The 23,529-nt window shown below is 37.4% G+C and overlaps 1 protein-coding gene across 3 annotated transcripts in view; it reads left to right on the top strand.

The window, feature by feature from the left end:
- The first annotated feature begins 1,135 nt into the window (after window positions 1–1,135).
- S1P (membrane-bound transcription factor site-1 protease) overlaps window positions 1,136–23,529 on the top strand; it is a 680,544-nt gene continuing 658,150 nt past the window's right edge. For all 3 annotated transcript variants that reach the window (XM_090381734.1, XM_090381736.1, XM_090381735.1), the window contains exon 1: window positions 1,136–1,231. The gene's annotated coding sequence lies outside the window, so the exon portion shown is untranslated. The remainder of the gene's footprint in view (window positions 1,232–23,529) is intronic.

Here is a 23,529-nt window from a genome sequence, read left to right as displayed (position 1 = left end):
AAACACCGATATTATATAGATACTAAACTCTTAATGTATTATGCCTTGTGCATTTAGTTATTTTAAATAGTGTAAAAGGCATCGTTTTAATTGTATCTCATATTGTGGGTACCTTCACAACGAGATAGTTGGTATTGCACTACTTCAAATAAATAACGCTTTTCTGGTAGAGAAGACTACTGTTATTTATTTTCAGAGGATACCACCACCACCCAAACGATCGTTTCGAAGCTAGTGGGCTTCATCATCAGTGGGCGGGCAGGTACTCAGGTAATGCAACATGCCATCACAGTTGTGAAGTTATTTCCCCAATATGAGAGATGCCAAACGGTGTTGGTAATAATGTATTAGAAGACGAAATGCACAAGGCATAATTCCTTATGGATTTAGGTAATTAGGTAATATATGATATCGGTGTAGATACACCATAGTTTACCCATAAATTTGAACTGCATATGTAGTGTAAAAGGCATTGTTTTAATTGTATCTCATATTGTGGGTGCCTTCACCAACCAAATACGCAGGATGCGGAAAGGTCAGGGAATGACCACCGCATATTCCCGGAGCAATATGGCCTTAGTTGCTAATGCTCCTAAAAACCAAATAACGACAACAACAGCCTTCACCAACTGTGATGGCATGTTGCATTACCAGGATACCTGCCCGCCCACGTTACGAAGCCCACTTGCTTCAAAACGATCGTCTGGGTGGTGGTATCCCCTGAAAATAAATAACAGTAGTCTTCTCTACCAGAGAAGCGTTATTTATTTGAAGTAGTGCAATACCAGCTATCTCGTTATGAAGGCACCCACAATATGAGATAAAATTAAAACGATGCATTTTACACTACATACTTAGTTCAAATTTATTGGTAAACTATGGTGTATCTACACTGATATTATATAGTTGACTACTGTTATTTACTGTATATATGATTGTTGATTAAAACATGCTGTTTGTTTCTATCTCTAAAAAAAAAGTTGCATATTTTTGTGTTCAGTATGTCCCAACATGTTAGGCCCCTCTCAGAAATTTAATTTTCTGTTATATTGTTATTTTTGTGGAAAAATTAAGGCAACTTTATATCATACTGAATTTCAGCACCTTTTCTAGGAACATAACCTGCCATGAATCTAAGGACCTCTTGTACTGAAAACCTGAAAATCAAATGTTTTAGAGGAATTAAAATGCAGTTCCTTCACTGCAAGCTTCAGTGCAATTCAAGTGAAAGGTAATTTTTTATTTATTTATTTTTTTAATTAAAAGCATTATTATTATTTTTTTTTCAGACTGATGCAGAATAAGTTTTCTTTCATGATGAAACATCCATTAATGGTTACCTGTGAATAATGGACATATCTTAGCAATGGGCATATTTATTTTCCTCGAACACAAGCTTTTGTAATGGTTTTTAATTATATTTCTTCTTCTTCAAGAGGAGTGTTTCCATTTACAGTGGGTTTCCTCAGCCTACAAGTTATTTCTTGTTAGGAATTTTTCCCCGCCATAAAATACGGTTCAAGGTGTCTTGGTCGGTTAAGCCTCGGGCTGTCATGCACTCCCGTACTCCATCCATCCATGTCCTCCTAGGTCTTCTTCTTCTCCGTCTTCCAGGAGCTATCCATTCCAGGATAGCCTTTGGATATCTGTTTTCTTGCATCCGTTTTACATGTCCATACCATGTTCGACGCTTTTCTCTGATGGTGTTAATAATAGTCTTTTTCACTTCCATTTCATCCCTTATGTCTTCATTCCGTTTTCTGTCTCTTCTAGAAGTTCCTGCTGAGCGACTCCAAAAATCCATTTCTGTGGAGAGCAATTTGTTTTCTGCTCACCTATTCAATGTCCAGGTTTCCGCTCCATAAAATAGAAGACTTTGTACAATCATTTGAAATATAAGTTTCTTTGTTTTGTTGTTTGTTATTTGGTTTTTAGGAGCATTAGCAACTAAGGCCATATTGCTCCGAGGATATGCGGTGGTCATTCCCTGACCTTTCCGCATCCTCCGTATTTGGTGGTCACGGGCTCGAACGTCGAGTCTAATCAAGAAGCGTGTGCTACGCACTGCTGCTCCTGCCCACCTGGCTACAGAGGAGGCCTTTGTTTTGTGTAGGATATTTTTGCTCCACAGAACAGAGTTTAACATGCCGATAGCCTTTCTGCCATCTGTAATTCTCTTATTGATCTCTGCTTGGGATGATCCATCACTTTGTAAGATTGATCCCAGATATTTGAATTTATCGACTTGTTTGATTTTAAAACCTGCAATATTTAGAACGTGTCCTGACCCTGAAGACAACATTTCAGTCTTGCTAAAATTGATTTTTAGACCCCATTGTTTGTATTCCTCAAACAATTGATGACATGCATACTTTGCATCTTCTAAGTCTTGTGCTATCACCACCTGATCGTCTGCAAAAATTAAATTGTGAATATAGGTGTTTTTATTAATCGGCAATCCCATTTTATTACATTTTTTTGACCAGGATCTTAGGCAGATGCCGATATAAATTTTGAAAAGTGTTGGTAACATGCAACAACCTTGTAATAAGCCTTTTGAAGTGTGGAATTCAGGTTACAAAGCTTATCCCACTTTAATTCTGCATCTATTATTCCTGTAAATTGCCTTAATAATGTTAATCAGTTGTCCATCAATATTTGCCTCTTTCAGTGCTTCCCATAAGAGTTTTCTTGGAACACTGTCATATGCATTTTCAAGGTCAATGAAAATCATAAAGATTTTTTTCCCTTTTGATTGGCATTTTTCAAGGATCTGTTGTACTGTTGAGATATGATCTATACGTGACCTCCCAGCTGAAAAACAACTTTGTTCTTCTGATACCTCGATTCGGGCTTCTAAATGGTTCCTGATCTATTTTCCAAGGATCTTTAACAGCAGGTTCGGGATGCATATTCCTCTGTAATTTGAACAGCTTTTCCTATCGCCCTTCTTATAAATTGATATAATATATTCTGTTATCATTTCTTTCGGTATTTCTTCTCCTCTCCGTATACTATTTAACAGTTTTTGTATCAGAACAGCCACTCCTCTTCCTCCATATTTCAGAAGTTCCATGTAAACTCCTCCAGGTCCAGGTGATTTGCCATTCCTTCCTTCCTTTAGCAGGAGTTCCACTTCCCTAACAGAAACTTTTAAGCCCGAGTCTTCTACACCAAAATCCTCCATCGTCTTGAACTCTTCCCGGTCTTCTTTTAAAAGTCCTTCGTAGTACTCCATCCAGTCTTTCAAAGGTATTAATTGCAAACCAGCATTGTGTTTATTCTGTTTTCTCAAGTCTTTAAGGACCTTCCATGATTCCGCTGATTGCTTGAAGCCCAATTTGCTATTAATAGTTGCGCATTTCCTTTCCCATTCTTCATTTTTCGCTTCTACTACCAACTGATTGGCTATTTTCTTTTTTTCAACATAAATGTTCCTATATGCATCACCCAGCCATTTCTGATATGCAAGTTTCTTTTCCTCTACAGCAGCTCTTACTTTCTCTGTAATCCACGTCTTTTTTGGTCCTTTGGCTCTTCTTTTTGCCTAGGATTTCATGAGCTATTTTTTTAACAGTATTTTTTAAATATTTGTAGATTTCTTCAGTATTACCTTTTATCTCTATGTTAATTGCAGCATCCAGTCTCTGGGTGAAGTTGTTTCTAATGCTGTCGTCCTGGAGTAGGTCAATGTTAAATTGATCCACTTGTAGCATTTCTCCTTCCCTGCATTGTTTGTTGTCCACACATATTTTATTAATCCAGTTCCACCTCAGTGTTGTTTTAACAAGAAAGTGGTCAGATCCACATTCAGCTCCTCTATAAACTCTGACATCTTTCAATACATATGTCCCTGAATGTTTTGAAATAATGTAATCTATAACTGATCTAATTTGTCTTGTCTCCTGTGACCAAGTATATTTATGGATATCCTTGTGTTGGAAAAATGTGTTGTTTATTCTCAAGTTGAACTGTTCACAAAGATTGCATAGTCTATCTCTGTTGTCATTCCTCTCTTTCTCTCCAAATCTTCCGTCAGGGAATGACCACCGCATATTCCCGGAGCAATATGGCCTTAGTTGCTAATGCTCCTAAAAACCAAATAACAACAACTCTCCAAATCTTCCAATAACTTTGCTATTTTGTTCAGTTCCTACTCTTGCATTGAAATCTCCCATTAGAAATATCTCTTTGTTCTTAGGAATTTTTTCTATTAGTTCTCTCAGATCCTCCCAAAATTCATCCTTCAAGGTATCGGCGGTGTCATTAGTCGGGGCATATATTCCCAAAATACATATTTCTCTCCCGTACATTTTCAGTTCCAATGAGATCATTCTTTCATTAATAAATTGCCAGTTTTTGATGTTGTGTCTCAATTTCTTTTTAACAGCAATAGAAACTCCTGCTCTTGCTCTTTCACTCTTATCAAGTCCACTCCAAAAATGGTAGTATTCTCCCATTATTTCCTCTCTACATCCCTTTTTCTTTGTCTCTGATAACACGACAATGTCTAACTTGAATTTTTGCAGTTCATCCGAAAGAAAGTTTCTTTTAGTTGAAAGGCCTTGAATATTCCCGCATCCCAAAATCATACTCCTTTTCCGTTTGCCGAGTCGTTTCCGAAGTGTAGTCCATTTTCATTTTCACTTGTGAGTCGTTTAGCATTTGTGTATTTTTTACACTGAATGAGGAGCTAGCCCGTTGCAGCAACCCCCAACCTGGAGGGCCGGGGTATCTCTCTTAGTCCGGCCCCTACCTTTTGACCTGTCCGGCTTGGGAGGCCCTACCAGTAGCTAAGCTACTGCCGATTTAGCTCTCCGGGTCATCGGTACACGCAAGCTCCCCCACCACGACAAGGTGGATAATACCATCGGGGAGTTATCGGAATTATATTTCTGTGATCAAAAAACCTCAATTGCTCATTGATACAAGATGATATGCCTGCTTGAACTTTAGCCTTAGAACCTTAGGAATCCAGATTAGCAATATTCATCACAAGTTAAGAAGTCTCCTTTAGCCATAACTATGCAAGAATTAAAAAGTTTAGTATTTCTACCATTTTTGTTTTGGTTGTTCATGTTCTTTGTGCTGAAGCGATATGTAAAAATAAGTTTGATTTCACATTTTTTTTTTTTTTTCTTTTAGAAAAATCTAAAACACGAGAGGTATTAGAACCTATAGTACTTATTACCATGCTTGGTTGAGGTTTTGGATGATCACCCAAAAACTGCCGTTCCAGAAAACGGCAGTTGAATGAATAAATGAGGAAGATGAAAAGTTGGTTCTGTGAGTTTGAAGTTGGACAGTAAATGGTAAATGGATGTTGGCGGCACATGTTTGGACTGTTTTGAAAGAGGAAGCGGGAATCATAAAAGCCAATTCAGAAGAAAAGTGCCCATGTGAGTATATATAGAAAAGGCATACAGCGGAAACAGTAGGTCTATGAGACAGAGAGTGGAGAAACTCTGTTAACAAGGAGTCATTAATTAACCTAACTGCCCTCTTCTGAATGGAATCTAGACGCCTGAGAGAGGTTTTGGGGGCACCACCCAGATGTGGAAACAATATTCCACATTAGGGCAGATTTGCGATTTGTACAGGGTGAACAATTGTTTGGAAGAAAAGTAACGCTGAGAGCGAAAGAGAAAACCAAGTTTTTTAGATGCAGAGGAAGCAATATTTGTAATGTGCTTGTGCCAAGAGAGATTAGAAGTCAGGGTAATCACCAAAAGAGATGTATCATTTTGCCTAGAAATTGGAGTGTCACCAAAGATAAGCACAGGAGCAGAAGAATCCGTTTTGCGAGATATACGACAAGACTGAGTTTTGGAAGGATTGAAATTTCTGTTACCCCAACTGGACATATTATCTAGATGTTCTGGGGGCAAAGACGTTTCACGTGCGCGGGTAGCTAATATCAGGGAAGAGAGCCTAAAAAACTTCAAGGGTTGTTAAATGTACAAGAACAGTAAATCTTAATTGTTTATACAGTAACGTTAGAAGTGTCGTCAATAAAATGAGCGAATTCGAACTGCTGGTTAAAACAAGTAACGCGGACATAATAGGGCTTACAGAGATGTGGTGCCACCCGGAAATTGGGGATGATGAGTTTCAGTACGGCTTGTATAATGTATTTAGGAAGAATAGGTTAGATAGAAGGGGTGGTGGGGTAATGCTTCTTATCAGAAGCAGTCTGAGTGCGACGATAGCTTTCCCGGATTCAGACGTTTCACATGCTAGTATAGAGTCTGTATGGTGTTAGATAGTTAGAAACAAAGGTATAATGCGAGTAGGAGTAATCTACAGACTAGGTGATTGTGAAGATTATGACAAAAGCCTCTACATGCAAATGGAATGGGCAAGTAAGCGTCAATGCCTTATTATGGGTGATTTCAATTTGCCTCTAATTGATTGGAGTAAATGGGAAGGAAACTCGACATGGGGAACAAAATTTTTAAATCAACTAGATGACTGTTATTTGTATCAACATGTCAGGGAAAGTACTAGAGAAAAGAATATCCTAGACCTCATCATCACACATGAATCAGATGACATAACAGGGCTGACAGTAGAGGAACCAGTAGCAGGAAGTGATCACGGAGTTCTACGGTGGATGATGACGAGAGAGGTAGCAGAAGTAAAAGGCAAAGGAATGGGTTTTAATTTCAGAAAAGGAAATTACGATGCCTTAAGGTACTTCATGGCCTCTATTAACTGGGTAGATATCGCGCAGAGAATGAATACAATTGAACTGTGGTACGCTTTTAAAACATTAATCACAGATGCCTTGAATGCGTATATACCATTAAAAAAATACTCCACGAGAAGGGTTCCAAGTTGGATGAATAGTGAAGTTGCCGCATTACTTGAGCAGAAAAAGGTGGCATGGAAAGGTTACAGAGCAACAAAAAGTACCGAAGCCTATAACAGCTACAAGGTGATGTGTAATAGAGCCACAGAAAAGGTTCGACAGGCAAAGGCAGTTTATGAGAAATCACTAGCAAACAGAGCAAAGAGGGGGGATAAAGAATTCTTCACATATATAAATGCCAAGAAGAGCAGGACAAACCAGATCGGACCTTTACGTAAGGGAAAGGGGATAGTAATAAATACACCAGCTGCCGTTGCAGATGAACTCAACAGTTATTTTGCTTCGATATTTACAAATGAAAAGCCTTTTGTGGCAAAGGGAAATTATGGGAGCGAAGTTAAAAAATATGTAATTAATGATATTGAAATTTCGCAAGATTATTTAATGAAAAAACTTTCGAGCCTACAGACCAGTAAAGCTCCTGGAGTTGATGGAATATACCCTATAATCTTAAGAGAGGCGGCAAGCGAGTGCATTGAACCATTGAGGCTAATTATGCGAGCATCACTAGACTTTGGGGAGATTCCCTTGGATTGGAAAAGTGCAAATGTATCTCCCATACATAAGGGTGGCTCTAAAAGTGAAGTTGGAAATTATCGACCTGTCAGTCTGACTTCAGTAGTAGGGAAAGTCATGGAGGCAATGATCAAGGGTGGAATTCAGGATCATTTGGATCGAATTGAAATTCTCAAGGATACTCAGCATGGTTTCGTAAAGGGAAAATCATGTTTAACAAATCTGGTTCGCTATTTCGAAAGGGTCACTCACGAGCTGGATTTAGGGAATAATTTCGACATTGTTTATTTAGATTTCAGCAAAGCTTTTGACTCAGTCCCACATGAGCGGTTGCTTTATAAGCTGGAACAGGTTGGAATCACTGGGAAAATCCTTAGATGGATAGAAGGATGGCTTCAGGGCAGGAGGCAGAGGGTTGTGATAAATGGCTATTCCTCAGATTGGGTTGATGTAAGAAGTGGGGTTCCCCAAGGATCAGTATTAGGACCACTGTTGTTTTTAATTTTCATAAACGACATTGATGAAGGGATAGAGGGCGTGATGTCTAAATTTGCAGATGATGTTAAAATTGGTAGAGTAGTTAATGATCACTGTCAAGCTTGAGCTTCTTCAGAGAGACCTAGATAGACTTCAGGAATGGTCAGAAAAATAGCAGCTGTGCTTTAATCCAACAAAGTGTAAGGTATTACACCTGGGAAACAGTAATCCCAAAAAAACTTATTCACTTGGTGGAGTTCAACTAAACCCAGTACTGGAGGAAAGGGACTTGGGTGTTACGATATGGTCAGACATGAAATTCTCTGAGCATTGTAAACAGGTTGCAAGGAAGGCCCATGGTGTCCTATCGATGATCTATCGAACTTTTGCAAGTAGAGTTAGGGACGTGATAATCCCATTATATAAGGCTTATGTTAGAGATACACTTGGAATACTGTGTTCAAGTATGGAGACCGCACCTAAAGAAAGACATCGAGCTTCTTGAAAGGGTGCAAAGAAGGGTAACTCGCCTGGTGAGATCGGCAAAAGGGCATCCTTATGAAGAAAGACTTCGAATATGTGGGTTGCAGAGTTTGGAAACTAGACACTTTAGAGGAGATTTGATTGAGGTGTTTAAGGCTCTGAGGCGCATAAGTAAAATGAATGAGGATAAAATTTTCAAGATTATAAATGATGCTGGAACTAGGGGGACATAAATTCAAGTTACGGGGGGGAAATGTTTAGATTGGACTGCAGGAAGTTTTATTTTAGCCAGCGAGTTATAAATTACTGGAATAAGTTGCCTTCATGGGTGGTAGAGGCTGACAGTTTGGGGAAATTCAAAGGTCATCTGGATAGTACTTTCGGTTAAGGGAAGCACATAGGATGATAGGTTTAATTTTCTTTTTTTTTTTTTTTTTATTAATAATTATTATTATTATTCAGTTTTTTATTTTATTTTATTTTTTTTTGTTTTTATCATTGTTTTGTTTGGATTTTTTTTTTTTTTTTTTTGGCTGGTGCAGCATAAACCATAGGCTTTCTTGCACCATGCGGCCGTTACTAATACTAAATCAACTAAATTGTCTTTGCCCCACTGGAGAATTACCTGGAGATTGGCATTTAAGGAATTGGTAGCGGATATTCAAGAAGTTGAAGTTGATTGAGCAGGGCAGAGTTTTTCAAAATGGAAAGTGGAATGCAATGTGCTATCATCGACAAAACTATGAATAGGATTTCCAGTCAATGGAAGAAGGTAATTAATATACAAGACAAAAAGAGTAGGGGAAAGAAGTGAACCTTGGGGGACACCAGCATTAGTGGAGAAGTTAGAAGACAGAGAGCCATCACCCTCAGTGAGTGATCAGAGAGAAAACTGGATAACCAATTACAAAAAACAGTTGGCAGACCATAAGATGGAAGCTTGTTTAGAAGACCTTTATGCCAAACAAGATCGAAAGCCTTTGAGATGTCATGAGCAACTGCTTGTGTTTCACCAAACTTTTCCATTGAATTTGTCCATAAATGGGTAACATAAGCCAGAATATCACCAGTGGATCGACACTGACGGAACCCATACTTGCGATCGTTGATCAGACGGATAGTTTAAGAGTTGGCGGTTAATTGATTTCTCCATTACTTTAGAAAGAGTAGAAGTAATTTCAATGGCATGATAATTGGATGGGAGGGACTTGTCACCCTTTTTAATAACTGACTGGATATGAGCAAATTTCCAACCAGAAGGAAAAACACCTTTGGAATAAGAAAGTGAAAAAAAAAAAAGGCGGCAAAGAACAGGAATAAGTTCAGGAGCACAGGTTTTGAGAATAAGTGGAGAAATACCATCAGGACCTGGAGTTTTCTTACCATCAAGATTTGTCAAAATCCTTCTGACATCCTTTTCATGGAAAACCAGAGGAGGCATTGAATGGAGCATGTTGGGATTGGTGGGAGGTGTTTTACCAAGATCATTAATACATGAGTTGGAAGAGAAATGGGATGCTAGCAGGTCAGCTTTATCTTTGGCTGATGTGACAACAGAACCATCTGATTTTGACAGAGGTGGGAGCAGAAATGGTTGCTGCTAATAGCTTTGGCAAGAGACCAGAATGCTCAGCTACGATTAGGGCAATAAGCAAGTTTTCTACTCTTAGCCTGTTCAAAATCTAGTTTGGACTGATTAGTGACTGCTTTACAATAGTTGCGAGCTTTGGTGTAGGCAGAAAATGAAACGGAAGAATTGGAAACAAGCCAATTACGATATGCAACATTCTTCTCTTGAAAAGCCTTAGCGCATTTATTGGAAAACCAAGGTTTAGATAAAGAACGAGATTTTAGAGTGGAGTGTGGATTAAAGGATTCCATTTCTACAAGAATAATTTCACTTACACAATCTGAGCAAACGTTGACATCAGAAGTTTTGAAACAGTAGTCCGACCAAGGAAAAGAAGTAAAGAAATCTCGCAGGGCATCCCATTTTGCGTTCTTGTAATGCCAAACAATACGAGTTTGGGAATAGCCATGAGATAAAGGCTCCATTGGAGACAGAACAATCACCAAATTGTGGTCCGAGGTACCTAAAGGACCACTCACTTCGACCGTGTACTTAGAAGGGTTGTTTGTGAGAAAAAGATCAAGTGTGTTGGCTGTATGGTTAGGATTGTCCAGTATTCTTGTAGGTAAATGAACAATCTGTGCAGGGTCATTAGAAATTGCAAAAGCCTCAGCATCTCAACCAGCTGGATCGGTATGACTAGAAAACGGAAGCCAGCTGGTATTCTGAACATTAAAATCACCAAGGAAAATTATCTCACTGTTAGGAAAGTTGTACTGGAGAAAGTCAAAGAGCTCCAAGTGATTAGTGGAGCTGGGAGTATGGTAGAGACAACAGATGAATTTGACATAGTGAGATAGAGAGAGATTTTAAGCCAGAGCAGATCGAAGAGAGGAAATTCGGAATTACCAATTCTCTGACAGGGAATATCGGAGCGGACATATGCACAAGTACCACCTTTGAGGCGAAAGGAATCATACAGTGAATAATTTGGGTAACTGAGATGAGCAGTAGTTGAATTAACCGATAACTGAAATTCTTTCAGAAAAAGTACATGGGGTTTGGCATACTGCAAGTGGAAATGGACATTGTTGAGATTAGCATTGAGACCACGCATATTTGTGAAATGAACTAGGAAGTGTTTGGGAGATTTAGATCTTTTTGCAGATAAGCTTACTCTATTAGTTTGACAATTCATGGTGTATTCAGTAGTAAGAAAAAGTGTGGCGGGGGACATGCTGTATGAAGTAATGAAATTTTTGGATATGGCGTACACATGGTAAGAATATACCCAGATCCTTGACATAACGTGGCCTCGACAATGCCCCCATATACACACTACTCAGACTCCCTCTAGTCTCTATCTGGCAGAGTAGAGGTAGCAAGATTATACACTAGCTGATCCGGAAGCCTCCTAAAGAGTTTTATAGCTGTACCCTTGAAATGTAAGGAAGATTGGATCTCGCCATGATGTTCATCATAACCTCAAAAGTCATCAGTCATACTGCATGATGGAAGAGGTGGGGAAGGATTAACTGGAACTTAGCTCTGGGGGCTAAACATGGGTTCCACCACTTCAAGCCTCCAATAAGCAAAGTGGTGGTATTGCACCAGTTGATGAGAGTCATTTACCACCTAGTATTGCCTGGTAACACAGAGGGGCAGTATTCCTCCATGTGGTGTGGGTGCCACGCCTTGACCCCTGCTTAAGTTGGTTCATACTTGGATGGTCACTCACAGTGTGCTTGTGCATAGGGATTATACGCAGGTTTACTAACAGTCCCACCATTGTGAAGGTGCAAGCAGAGGATTTTGCTGTCACAGACCATCTGGACTTCACCGTAATTGGGTCTGCTTGACTTGAATGTCACCCTAATATCAGTTCCATCAGTGTTTTAGACTTCTAGGTAGCCAGTACGGCTTGTCTGGCATATCTGAGAGAATGTCTGTGACATCCTCAAGGGCCAAATTGTGTGAAGCTTATGTTATTAAGCAGACTGAAAGACCTTTCAACACAGTGAATATTATTTTAAACTTGAGTAATAAGGAAGTGTCAGTAGAACAGCATAAACTTTTGTGTTTTGGCATGAAATTTTTCATCTTTCACTGGAAACTACTTACTGCTAATTTAGCCCTGGTGGAGCCAATGAAATTTGCTTCAGAGCTGTTCCCATTCTACAGCATGTCTGACCTCTGGTACCTACATTTAATTGTTCTAAATAGTGAGCCCTTATTGTTGATCAGAATTGATCCGAGTATTCTTGATATCAGTGTGAGGGCTTTTGTTGCCAGGGAAAAAAAAGCCGTCATACTGATATCTTGGACAGATCGGACTACATTTGAAAAGCATTCTTCTACAGCAGGGGTGGGCACTTAATTTGTGATGTGATCTACTTTTTTTCTTCAAAATGTGCTGCCATCTCAAGAATTTCATTGCAAATGGTTAAAAAAGTTAATCAACACATTGAAATATGTTGTTTATAAAATTTAAAATTAAATACAATTAAGAATTTTTATTTTAAATTCATTCATACTTAAATTTTTAATTTATGTGCAGTTTGTGACTGCACATAAATTAATCTTTCAAGCTTTCAAAATCGGGGATATACTGTGATAAAGCCAACCGTAAAGAATCTTCTGTATGCAAGTCCGTAAGAGTAGAGCGATTCTTCGTCTTTCTTTGTTTCAAATACGAAAAGGGCTATTCATAGATATGTATGTGGAACCAAAACAGGAATTTAAAAGTTCACTGCATTTTTTTACATTTGGGTACTTTTCTCGGCAAACATATTTCCAAAAGTCCTTTTTTGATGATCTGGCTTTTAGCAAGATATCATTTTCAAGTAATATTTTCTGCAATTTGTTTCGGATCTAAGTCGACAATAAATATATTGAATAATGTCTTCAATTGTTTTAAAATCACTGAATCTGGTTTCAAAATCCCGCACAACTTCCTCAATTTCAGAAACATTTCTCACTATTAAATTCAAAAACGGATTTTTGCAAATGACCTTTCATATTTGCAAAATGATCAAATTTTTTTTCCCCTTTGACATCCTTAGTGATTGCCAAAAATTGATATCTATATGCAGAAATACTACTAATCATGTCACCCACATTTTTATTTTTTCCGTCTAATTCCAAATTCAGATCATTTAATTTACTGTGAAATCTGCCAAAAAAGCCAGATCACACAACCACTCTGTATCTTGTAGTTGCTCATAATCATCACCCTTTGATCAACAAATTTTTTAATTTCATTTAGAAAATTTCGAAAGCTCTGTAGAAACTTACTCCGAGTCATCCACCTCACATCTATGTGTAATATCAGATCTGGTTCTTTTTCATTGAGTTGCATTTTGAAAAGTCTACTTTGAAGAGATTGTCCTCTGATGGAATTCATGATTTTGAAAGCAATGTCCATAACACTTTAAGTATTTAATCTTTGCTGGCTAACACTTGTTAGTGGATGATACAGTGGTAACTCAAAAAATCTGGGAATTCATCATCCTTTTGGCACAATGCGATGAATCCGTTAAGATGCCCCATCATTGCTTTAGCTCCATCTGTTGTTATTGATACAAGCTTAAATGGTGGTAATTTTATTTTTTCTAAGGTCACTATTAGGTGGAAAATCCGATTGGTATTTACCATAGAGTGCGTTGAAGTGCCTTTCTAAATTTCTTTTTTTGGGTATAACCACGGAAGCATTGCAAATCAAACGACAACATTTTTCTTTTATCATTACAAAAAAGTATTCTAGTTTTGACTCTTGATGAAAATGATACATTTTACTCTTTTTTGTAGTATTCATTTTAAATCAAAGGGTATTAAATTAATGTATAAGTACTGGACAGTTATTAATATTAAGTAAGCTGAATAAGAATTTGACACATACACTATGCTCTCCACAACATAACTGTGTAAATTTTCGCTAGACAAGCCTAGAGGCTGTGCAGTGGCAAGAGTAGTCACGTGGTTCAACGGATTTGTAATAAGCCTATGAAGTTGGGCTCATAATAATAATAATATTTAGATTTTGACTAATCTATTTTTTATATATATTTAAAATTCGTCGTGATTGACCAGAATTAAAGCTGCGCTCGACTGGTAGATCGCGATCGACCTTTTGTCCACCCCTGTTCTATAGGATCATGAGGTCTGTAACCTGTCCAGGACTTTTCCATAAAGGTGTTGAAGGGTGTAAGGTATGTTTGTGTCAGATGGCACCTGGGATTTCTCCCATATCTCCACTTGTGTTCGCTGTATCGAGGACGGTACACTGTCAAGCCATGACTCACACACTTGAAAGTGTATGGGTCATGTCTGTGCAGTGTGATGTGTTGTGCTCATTGTTTGTCCAGCTTATTGGCTGCCAGGCCCCTAGTGGGGCTTGACGTTGCCCATACCTTGCCACGTGGAGGCTAGCCGGGTGTGTCCAGTATCACAAGTTGCTCGGGCAGGTCCTGCCAACTAGTTGGTGCCTCCGTAGCCAGGTGGGAAGGAGCAGCAGTACATAGCACGCTTCTTGATTAGACCGAGGTTCGAGCCTGTCACCACCAAATATGGAGGATGCGGAAAGGTCAGGGAATGACCACCGCATATCCCGGAGCAATATGGCCTTAGTTGCTAATGCTCCTAAAAAAAAAAAAAAAAAAAAAACAAATAACAAAACCACCTAGTTTCCTGGGATTTCAGTGGCTAGGACCACTAAAAAAAAAAAAAAAATTTCACGCGTTTGACGTTAATGCTTAATGAGATTGCTGTTAAGAAATTGCTGGTTGGGGGTTGAACGCTACAGAGACGTGTTAAAAGGCCAAATAGGTCATGCAGAATTTTGATGTTATTAAATTTAGACATGTGAGGCTATATGCTAGATGAAAGATAATAGTGGCAGGGAAGGGAGGCTGAAGACTAGGGGTGTAGAAGTAGAAGTAAGGTGTCGATAGAAGAGATGACCCCTGCTGGGCAGCGTGGCATATCCATGCCACATCAGAGGGAAGTTTGGATGGCAGGTGGGGAAGGTGCCAAAAAGTAGACTCCCCCTGCCAGGGATAGGGTTTGGAAGCATGCTGGGCTAGGTGTCCAGTCTGAGTCACCATATGGCTTAGGCAGCGATCAACTGCTGTCCTGGTCTTTGTTCCAGTATATTGGTTGTCCTTTCCTTGTGGTGCTGGTCAGTTTGTCACATCCATGTGTTTGGCCAAGTATGATTGTCCTTTCCTTGGGATCAATTTCCTTTTGTCTCATCTCTGGTTTAAGTCTGGTGTGTCGGTTGTCACTAATTCTTGTGGTCAGTTGTGGTTGTTGAGTCAACTGTTGTGATGAGAGGAAGCTGTTTGTGGTTGCTATTTCGAGGGTTGAAGGGTCTGGAATCTGTTCTCAATAAACTTGTGTATTCTCGATTTTGCAAAAATTACCAAACTGTACATTGGAAACTATGTAACAGGGTGCCAACTGCTTCAATTTTATGAACTCTTGAAGACACATAAACCATCTATTCCATTATGACTTTTTGTTGCCTGTTTTAGCACCACAATACATGAACTTTCCTAGTTTTGTCTCCAAATTTTTAGCTTCTTGTTGGAAAAATTTGTTATACTGTTAATAGTAGTAGTAATTTTCTCCAAGTTATCAAAGATTTTTGCTGTTTTCAAAGGATTTTGAAGGATGGGTTCGTATTTTTTATTGGTGTGATCTCCCTTCTGTCTTCCTATTCTGTCTGTTTCACTATAACAGGCAGTTGCCTGTTATAGGTTATGTTTAGTGATTCTCCAGACTTACAAATTCAAGGCACAAGTACGATGCCCTTATTAACTCCAGCATGGCCAGTATTGTCATGGAGGCTGTAGGTTAACATACTCTCAAACCTATAAGTACAAGTCAGTGACTGGAAACAGTATTTGGACAGTATTTTTTGCAGTTATTCCTCAAGCTTCTGAAGTGCAGCTGCTCCAATATCTGAGCTCCTTTTCTGCCTTCATACAATTCACTATGGAACTGGAAATTGATAATATAATTTTTTATTTTTTAAAAAAAATTTATCATTTGATGTGTAGGGGTGCACTTGCAACTACACTCTATATCAGCGGTTCCCAACCTTTTTTGACTCGTGAACCCCTTTCATTGTAATATTTTTTATCGCGAACCCCTTTCAACATAATATTTTTAATGCGAACCACTAAGCCTATATTCTCTGAAATCGTATATTTCTGAATTTTTATTATAAAATATTTCCAATACTATTTTTTTATAAGCGACATTGCATAATAAGAAAAATTATTAAGTATTATTTATACTTTGTAAAGTAGTTATTAATAAGTCCAAACTAGATTTCAAACAGGCTAAGAGTAGAAAACTTGCTTTTAGTCCAAATGGTAGCTGAGCATTCTGGTCTCTTGCCAAAGCTATTGGCTGCAATTTTCGCTCATCTCCGACAAAACCAGATGGTTCTGTTGCCACATCAGCCAAAGATGAAGCTGACCTGCTAGCATCCTATTTTTCTTCCAACTCATGTATTGATGATCTTGGTAAATCACCTCAAACCATTCCCAGCACACTCCATTCAATGCCTCCTTTGGGCTTCCGTCAAAAGAATGTCAAAAGGATTTTGATGAATCTGATGCTAAGAAACTCCAGATCCTGATGGTATTTCTCCACTTGTTCTCTAAACCTGTGCTCCTGAGCTTACTCCTGTTTTGTGTCATCTCTTTTCACTTTCTCATTCCAAAGGTGTTTTTCTTCTGCTTGGAAATTTGCTCATATCCAGCCAGTTCCTAAAAAAGTTCCTAAAAAATAACCAACGTCCCATTACAATTACTTCTACTCTTTTCAAAGTAATGGAGAAATCAATTAACCGCCAACTCTTAAAACTACCTGGAAATCTTTCATCTGATCAACGATCACCACTATGATTCCGTCAGTGTCGTTCCACTGGTGATATTCTGGCTTATGTTACCCATCTATAGACAAATTCAGTGGAAAAGTTTGGTGAAACTAAAGTCATTACTCCTGACATTTCAAAGACTTTTGGTCGTGTTTGGCATAAAGGTCTTCTAAATAAGCTTCCATCCTATGAATTGCCAGCTCTTCTTTGTAATGGGGTATCTAGTTTTCTCTCTAACCGCTCACTGCAGGTGATGGTAGACAGTTCTCTGTCTTCTAACTTGTCCACTAATGCTGATGTTCCCCAAGGTTCAGTTCTTTCTCCCACTCTTTTCCTCTTGTATTTTAATGACCTTCCATTGACCGGAAATCCTCTCCATAGTTTTGCTGATGACAGCACATTGTATTTCACCTTCCAGTTTGAGAAACTTTGCCCTGCCCTGCTCAAACAGCTTCAACTTCTCGAGTATCCACTGCCAAATCCTTAAATGCCAATCTCCAGATAATTCTCCAGTGGGGCAAAGATAACTTAATTTCAATCCTTCTAAAACTCAATCCTGTCTTATATCTCGCAAAAGATTCTTCTGCTCCTATGCTTATCTTCGATGACGCTCCAATTTCTAGGCAAGATTTTGGGGATTACCCGACTTCTAATCTCCCTTGGCATAAAGCACATTAGAAATATTGCTTCCTCTGCATCTAATAAACTGGGTTTTCTCTTTTGCTCTCAACATTACTTTTCTTCCAAACAGCTGTTCACCCGTTACAAATCGCAAATCCGCCCTACAATGGAATATTGTTCCCACATCTGAGGTGGTGCCTCCAAAACCTCTCTCAGGCTTCTAGATTCCATTCAAAAGAGGGAAGTTAAGCTAATTGATGTCTCATCCCTAACAGAGTCTCTCCATTCTCTGTCTCATAGATTTTCTGTTTCTGTTGCATGCCTTTTCTATAGATACTTGCATGGCACTGTTCTTCTGAATTGGCTTCTATAATTCCTGCTCTCTCTTTCAGAGCAGTTTGAACACTTACCACAACCAGTGAGCATTATTTTGCTGTCCAAGTTCAAACTCACAGAACCAACTTTTCTTCGTCCTCATTTATTCATTCAACTTCTGTTTTCTGGAACCATTCTTCCTTCATATGTATTTCCTGAAAATTACAATCTACAGAAGTTCAAGTTTAATGTTAACAGGCATTTTTTTTTCAACTTTTCAACCCATTCACAATACTAAGTACTATAGGTTCTAAAAAAAAAAAAAAAAAAAAAGTACCTATACATAACAATGATCCTTGAGAATGAAAAAAAATTTAGTATGGAAAACATTTATTTAACATGATATACTGTAAGATATACTGTAAACTAATTATAAGGAATTATGGGAGATGTGGTTTCTTTCTTTTGCAATTTTTGCTTTTTACTTAATTTTATTTTACTTTATTGTTTATTATTAGTTATATTTTGTAGTTTACAATAATATACCTATACAAGTCTTAAGCAGATGACATTACAGAATTTTTATTGTGAACCCCCTGGAACACTTTAGCGAACCACCGGTTGGGAACCACTGATCTATATGAACCCCGGTGTGTGGACCAGTTTTCCAACTGTGGTCTGTGCACGCTTCTGGACACCTACATAGCACTGCTCATGCTTTATTTAATTGAGCTTGAATGCATTCCATTTCTATTAAACTTTAGGTTCTATAGTAATGGCAGATCTTGCTAACTATCGTTACCACACCTGCTTCCTGCATAAATATAAGCTGGTGGCCCATGACCATTGCTTTGCTGTCCATCCAAAATGGTACTCACACAATAGTCAGTATATTTCTACTGTGTATATTCTCCATCATTTAGATGTTTCTGAATGCCTTGTTAGGGTTCTGTTCTTATCATATTCAATATATGCAACTCTCTCTGTTAAGAAATTCCACTTCGCTCTACTGTTTCCAGAGTTAAGTTGCCCATCCTGTTATTCCTAGGAGAGCGATCAAAAGCCAGTTTTGATCGCTCTTCCATTGCTGATCATTATTGGAGTGAGCAACACAACCCTGATGTCGACGTTATTGTCTACTCACGTGAATTCTCCAGTGCACATTGTTCAAGGCACTTCGTATTTCTACTGTTGGCCCCATTATGAATCATAATAAAGGGACCCATATCCACCCAGTTATGGAGTCAACCATTGTGCAATGTGATGACTGCTGATTTTTTACCTTTTACATGCCATTCTGTATCACCTTGTCTGATTAACTTTTTTTTTTTTTTTTTTGACACCGTTGTTTCCAGTCATTCCTGGAATCTGACATCCACATACTACATGTAACCACTTTCTGCTATTTATATAATTGCATATTGTATGGTCTTTTAAGTTGATAAAGGGGACACTCAACTTTGAAAGCTACTTCTCATTTTATTTCAGTGTTTTTAATAATACCATCTTTGCTTTATTTGTATTTACTTTTATTCCATTTAATATTGTTTTATATATATTTATGTAACTTATATTTTATTACCTTTTGATTTTAATTCTTATGTGTATCTATTGTTATCGAAAATTTCACATTCAAATTTCAAATTTCAATGTAGCATCATTCATGACCTTATATTTGTAAATTTTTTTTTCACTCTAGTGAAACTAGAAATAGTCAAGACCCAGGGTTTTTTTGATGTTTGTACCACTATATAATGGGAATTCTTGATATTGGGCACTATCAATAATGTCCATTATATCAAGCATGTCCATATACTTTAATATAAAAATAAAAAAATGACAAAAAAAAATTGTCATTTTTTGACAATATTTGTCATTCTTTGAAACTTGTAATTATGCAAATAAAATTAATTTCTTTCTTTTTTTTTGTTGGCCATTGCAGAAATGTTCATAAAGTAACAGCCAAATGTTGTAATACCTAATCACAATAAAATGTCGTAAAATTGTAAACAAATATTACTGTTAATGAAATGCTTAAGATAATACAATTAAATTCAATGAAAATCATAGCATATAGAGTATTTATGCTCTATATGCTATGATTTATTATTATTATTATTATTGTTATTATTAGCCATATAGTGCAAGGAAGCCTGAGGCTTATGCTGCACCAGCCAAAAAAAAAAAAAAAAAAAAATTTCCAAGTTACCCTGAGAAAGAGAGCAAGAGAGAAAAGAATCACCAAGAAATTTGTTGTTGTCTACAAACATTGAAAGGAAACAAAAAATCAGCTGTTGTGATGTACACAGATTTTGGTATCATATCTCATGTACTGATGTTATGGGGTTTAATGGCACATATGCTACTATGGCTATAATGCAACTGATGTTATATGGGGTTTAATGGCACATAAGCTACTATGGCTATAATGCAACTGATGTTATAAGTGGATACAACATAATCCTGAATATGTCCTACTTCCGATTTATCTAACACTGCCTCAATAGCATCAGAAACTAAGGGGTGGGGGAACAAAAGGTGACATGAGTAATTATGGTCCTGTTAGCTTGATTTCTGGTCCAGGGAAAATAATAGAGTCACTGGTTAAAGTAGTAATGCAGAACCATCTAGAGAGAAATGCATTTATACTGCAATCACAGCATTGATTTGTTAAGGGGGTGATCTTGTCTGACCAATCTGATTGGATTCTATGATAGTAACAAAGGAACTGGATTCAAAAAATAATTTTGATATTGTGTACTTAGATTTCAGAAAAGCTTTTAATGCTGTTGCACATAAAAAGAGTGCTATACAAATTAGAGCATTAAGGGCAAGTTACTGCTGTGGATAAACGGTTAGCTAAGTGGGAGAAGACAGAGTGGTTTCTGCAAAGTTGCTTCCTTCAGTGGTTAAACAGTGGCTTAGCTTCTACAATAATTTAGTTTTTGTTCATTGCATGAATGTCATTCACCACTTATCAGTAATTAAACTTCATGCAAAAGCTGCACTATTACACTGCTATTGTGTTACTGTAATATGATAACAGTCTACTGTGCATTAAATAAATACAATTTATTATACAACAAGAGAAAATTGAACAATATTGTTCTATAATCCCTTCATGACCAAGGAAGCCAGTGGTTAACAATAAAAGGAAAGTTAATTTATTACAGTAAGTAGATAAAATAAAACAGTTAAGAATTATACAATAATATGAATGCAAAAATGTAAAATACAAGTTTCAAAGAATCAGTCACACCAGATGATGGTGGAAATCTAGGAGTGGAGTTGGAGCAAGTGGAAGAATCAGTTCACAATATTTTTTTTATTTATGAAGAATTTTTGGGTTTGCAGTTGAGCTCCAGAATGATGGGGAGAAGTAATTTTTGTATGAATCTGTCCGTTATGTAGTGTCTGTTGCTGTAACAGGTAAGTGCAAGTTTCAACCTCAGTCTAGATGTTGGCACCTGAACACCGCTTCCAATGTTTGGTTCAACGATTGCACTGACAAACATTTTCATTATGAAGAGGATTCTCTTCTCCTGAATAGTTGTGGAAAATTTATTCAGGTGAAGCTATTGAGCCATAAGCATGGTGCATCATTGGAGAGAAGCAGAGTTTTGTTGATGCCCATTTCAGTAGCCAGAATTTTGAGGAGTAGATTTTTGTTATATTGACTGGAGTGGTAGAGGTCCAGATTTCATTTCCCTAGAGGATTATTGGAGTGATGATGGCACTAATGAAGTTCTCTACTTGGAGATAGAGACCTTTGACATGGGAAAGTTTTGTTTTTTGAGAGCCAGAGAAGTTTTGAAAACCATAGCTGCAAGACATCTAGTTGGTTACAGAAAGAGAGCTTACTGTTTAAAATAACTGCTGCAAGGTCTGTGTGGATGAGCCCATTTGGAATGACTTTCACCCAGTGAGGATCTGATGATTAGCTGTATGTGGTTCCAATGAGTAGACAACTTTTGCTGATTTATTAGGTTTATAGAGAGTCCAAAAGAAGGCAAGTAGTTTTCATGATCAGCAAGCTTACTATTAATCACGCTGGAAGTTTCCAGTCAAGAAGTGCACTAGATGCAGGTGAGCTCCTGAGATCATTGGCTTATGTTATTTTATCATATGCCATTGATTTTCACAGGAATACAGTTGTCCCAGTTATTCATGGGTAAATAGGACAACTGTATTATTGTGAAACATCTGAGGATAGCAGAGGATGAAGTTTATCACACTCTAATTTGAAGGGTGGGAAAAGAGGGAATATTTGCATTTTAAAGTGGTTAATTCATAATAGTTATATTCTAGAACAGCCTTTCTCAATCTTTTTATCCTGACGGAACCGTTGAAATAATTTTCATGTCTAAGGGAACCCCTTCATAAAAATTATATCTATAGCTCATGGTACGTTAATGTGATCAGTAAGTTGTAGATATAATAATCCAATAATAATTGTGAATGCTCTTAAGTAGAGAATGATATTTTTATGTGTACAGGCATACCTCGAATAACGAATAGGATGCGTTCCACGAAATTACTTCGTTAAGCGAAACTTCGTTTTCAGAGGTAAAAATACTATGGCCGGAATAGGGATACGTTCCTACGTAATGAAAATGAAAATCTTTTTTTTCGAACAAAGAAAAGTTTTATTAAATAAACAGTCAACTTACATACAAAGTGAAATCACATTTTAAAATATGAGTCTAAAGTTGATTGCTTATGCTTTTTTTCTCTTTCATTTAACAATTGCCTATATGGAGTTATTGCATTTAACACTGATCGCTTAACAATAAAACTTCTTCCTAAATCAGGATCATTTTCACTAAAAAAATTTACAACGTTTTCAATGTCATTTAAGCACCTTTTTAAATCTTTGGTTAACACTTTTTCGGCAGGAACTTCTTTAACTTCGTCTTCATTATCTTTGTCTTCATTGCTAACAAGGTTTTCTAAATCTTCCACTGAAAAACCATCATCTTCTGCATTCAGTAAATTTCTAACATCCTCTTCATCGACATTTTCGAAACCTATTGATTGAGCCATCTGGATAACTTCATTTCCAATTTCTTGGATGTTATTTTCTTCTTCTAGTACAACTTCTGGCCATATTTTGCGCCAAACTCCATTTAAGCATTTCTTAGTGACTTCTTTCCAAGAACTATCAATGTTTTCAGTTGTGTTTTTAATGGTGTAGTTTTTCCAAAAAGTTTTAACTGTCATTTCCTCTTTATCCTCTAGTTCAGTTAAATTGCTTAATGTTCGACGCAGATAATAAGCTTTAAATGATGCTATTATTCCCTGATCCAATGGTTGAATCAGGGAAGTTGTGTTTGCTGGAAGAAACACAACTTTGACAGGAATACATGTGTCCAACATGTTAAGATTGGTAGGATGTCCCGGAGCATTGTCTAACAACAAAAGAGCTTTTTCTTCAGAGTTGTTTTTTTGACAATACCGTTTTACTTTAGGACAAAAGTGGTTAACAAACCAATCAGTAAATAACTCCTTGGTAACCCACGCTTTTCTATTTGCTTTCCATATTCCAGGTAAATTCATTTTTATGTTACCTTTTAACGCCCTCAGATTTTCTGAATGGTAAACTAATAACAATTTTAATTTATAATTGCCAGAGGCATTGATCCAAAGCAGCCAAAGACGTTAAACGGTCTTTGGCTGCTTTGAACCCAACAGCTGATTTTTCTTCAATAGAAATGAAACTTTTTGTTGGTAGCCGTTTCCAGAACAAACTGCTTTCGTCAACACTGAACACCAAATTTGGTGGAAATTTTT

Source organism: Mastigoproctus giganteus, chromosome 9 (genome assembly GCF_048544385.1).
Source record: "Mastigoproctus giganteus isolate SK-2022 chromosome 9, ASM4854438v1, whole genome shotgun sequence".
NCBI classification, from domain to species: domain Eukaryota; kingdom Metazoa; phylum Arthropoda; class Arachnida; order Uropygi; family Thelyphonidae; genus Mastigoproctus; species Mastigoproctus giganteus.
This window is presented reverse-complemented; position numbering and strand designations above follow the sequence as displayed.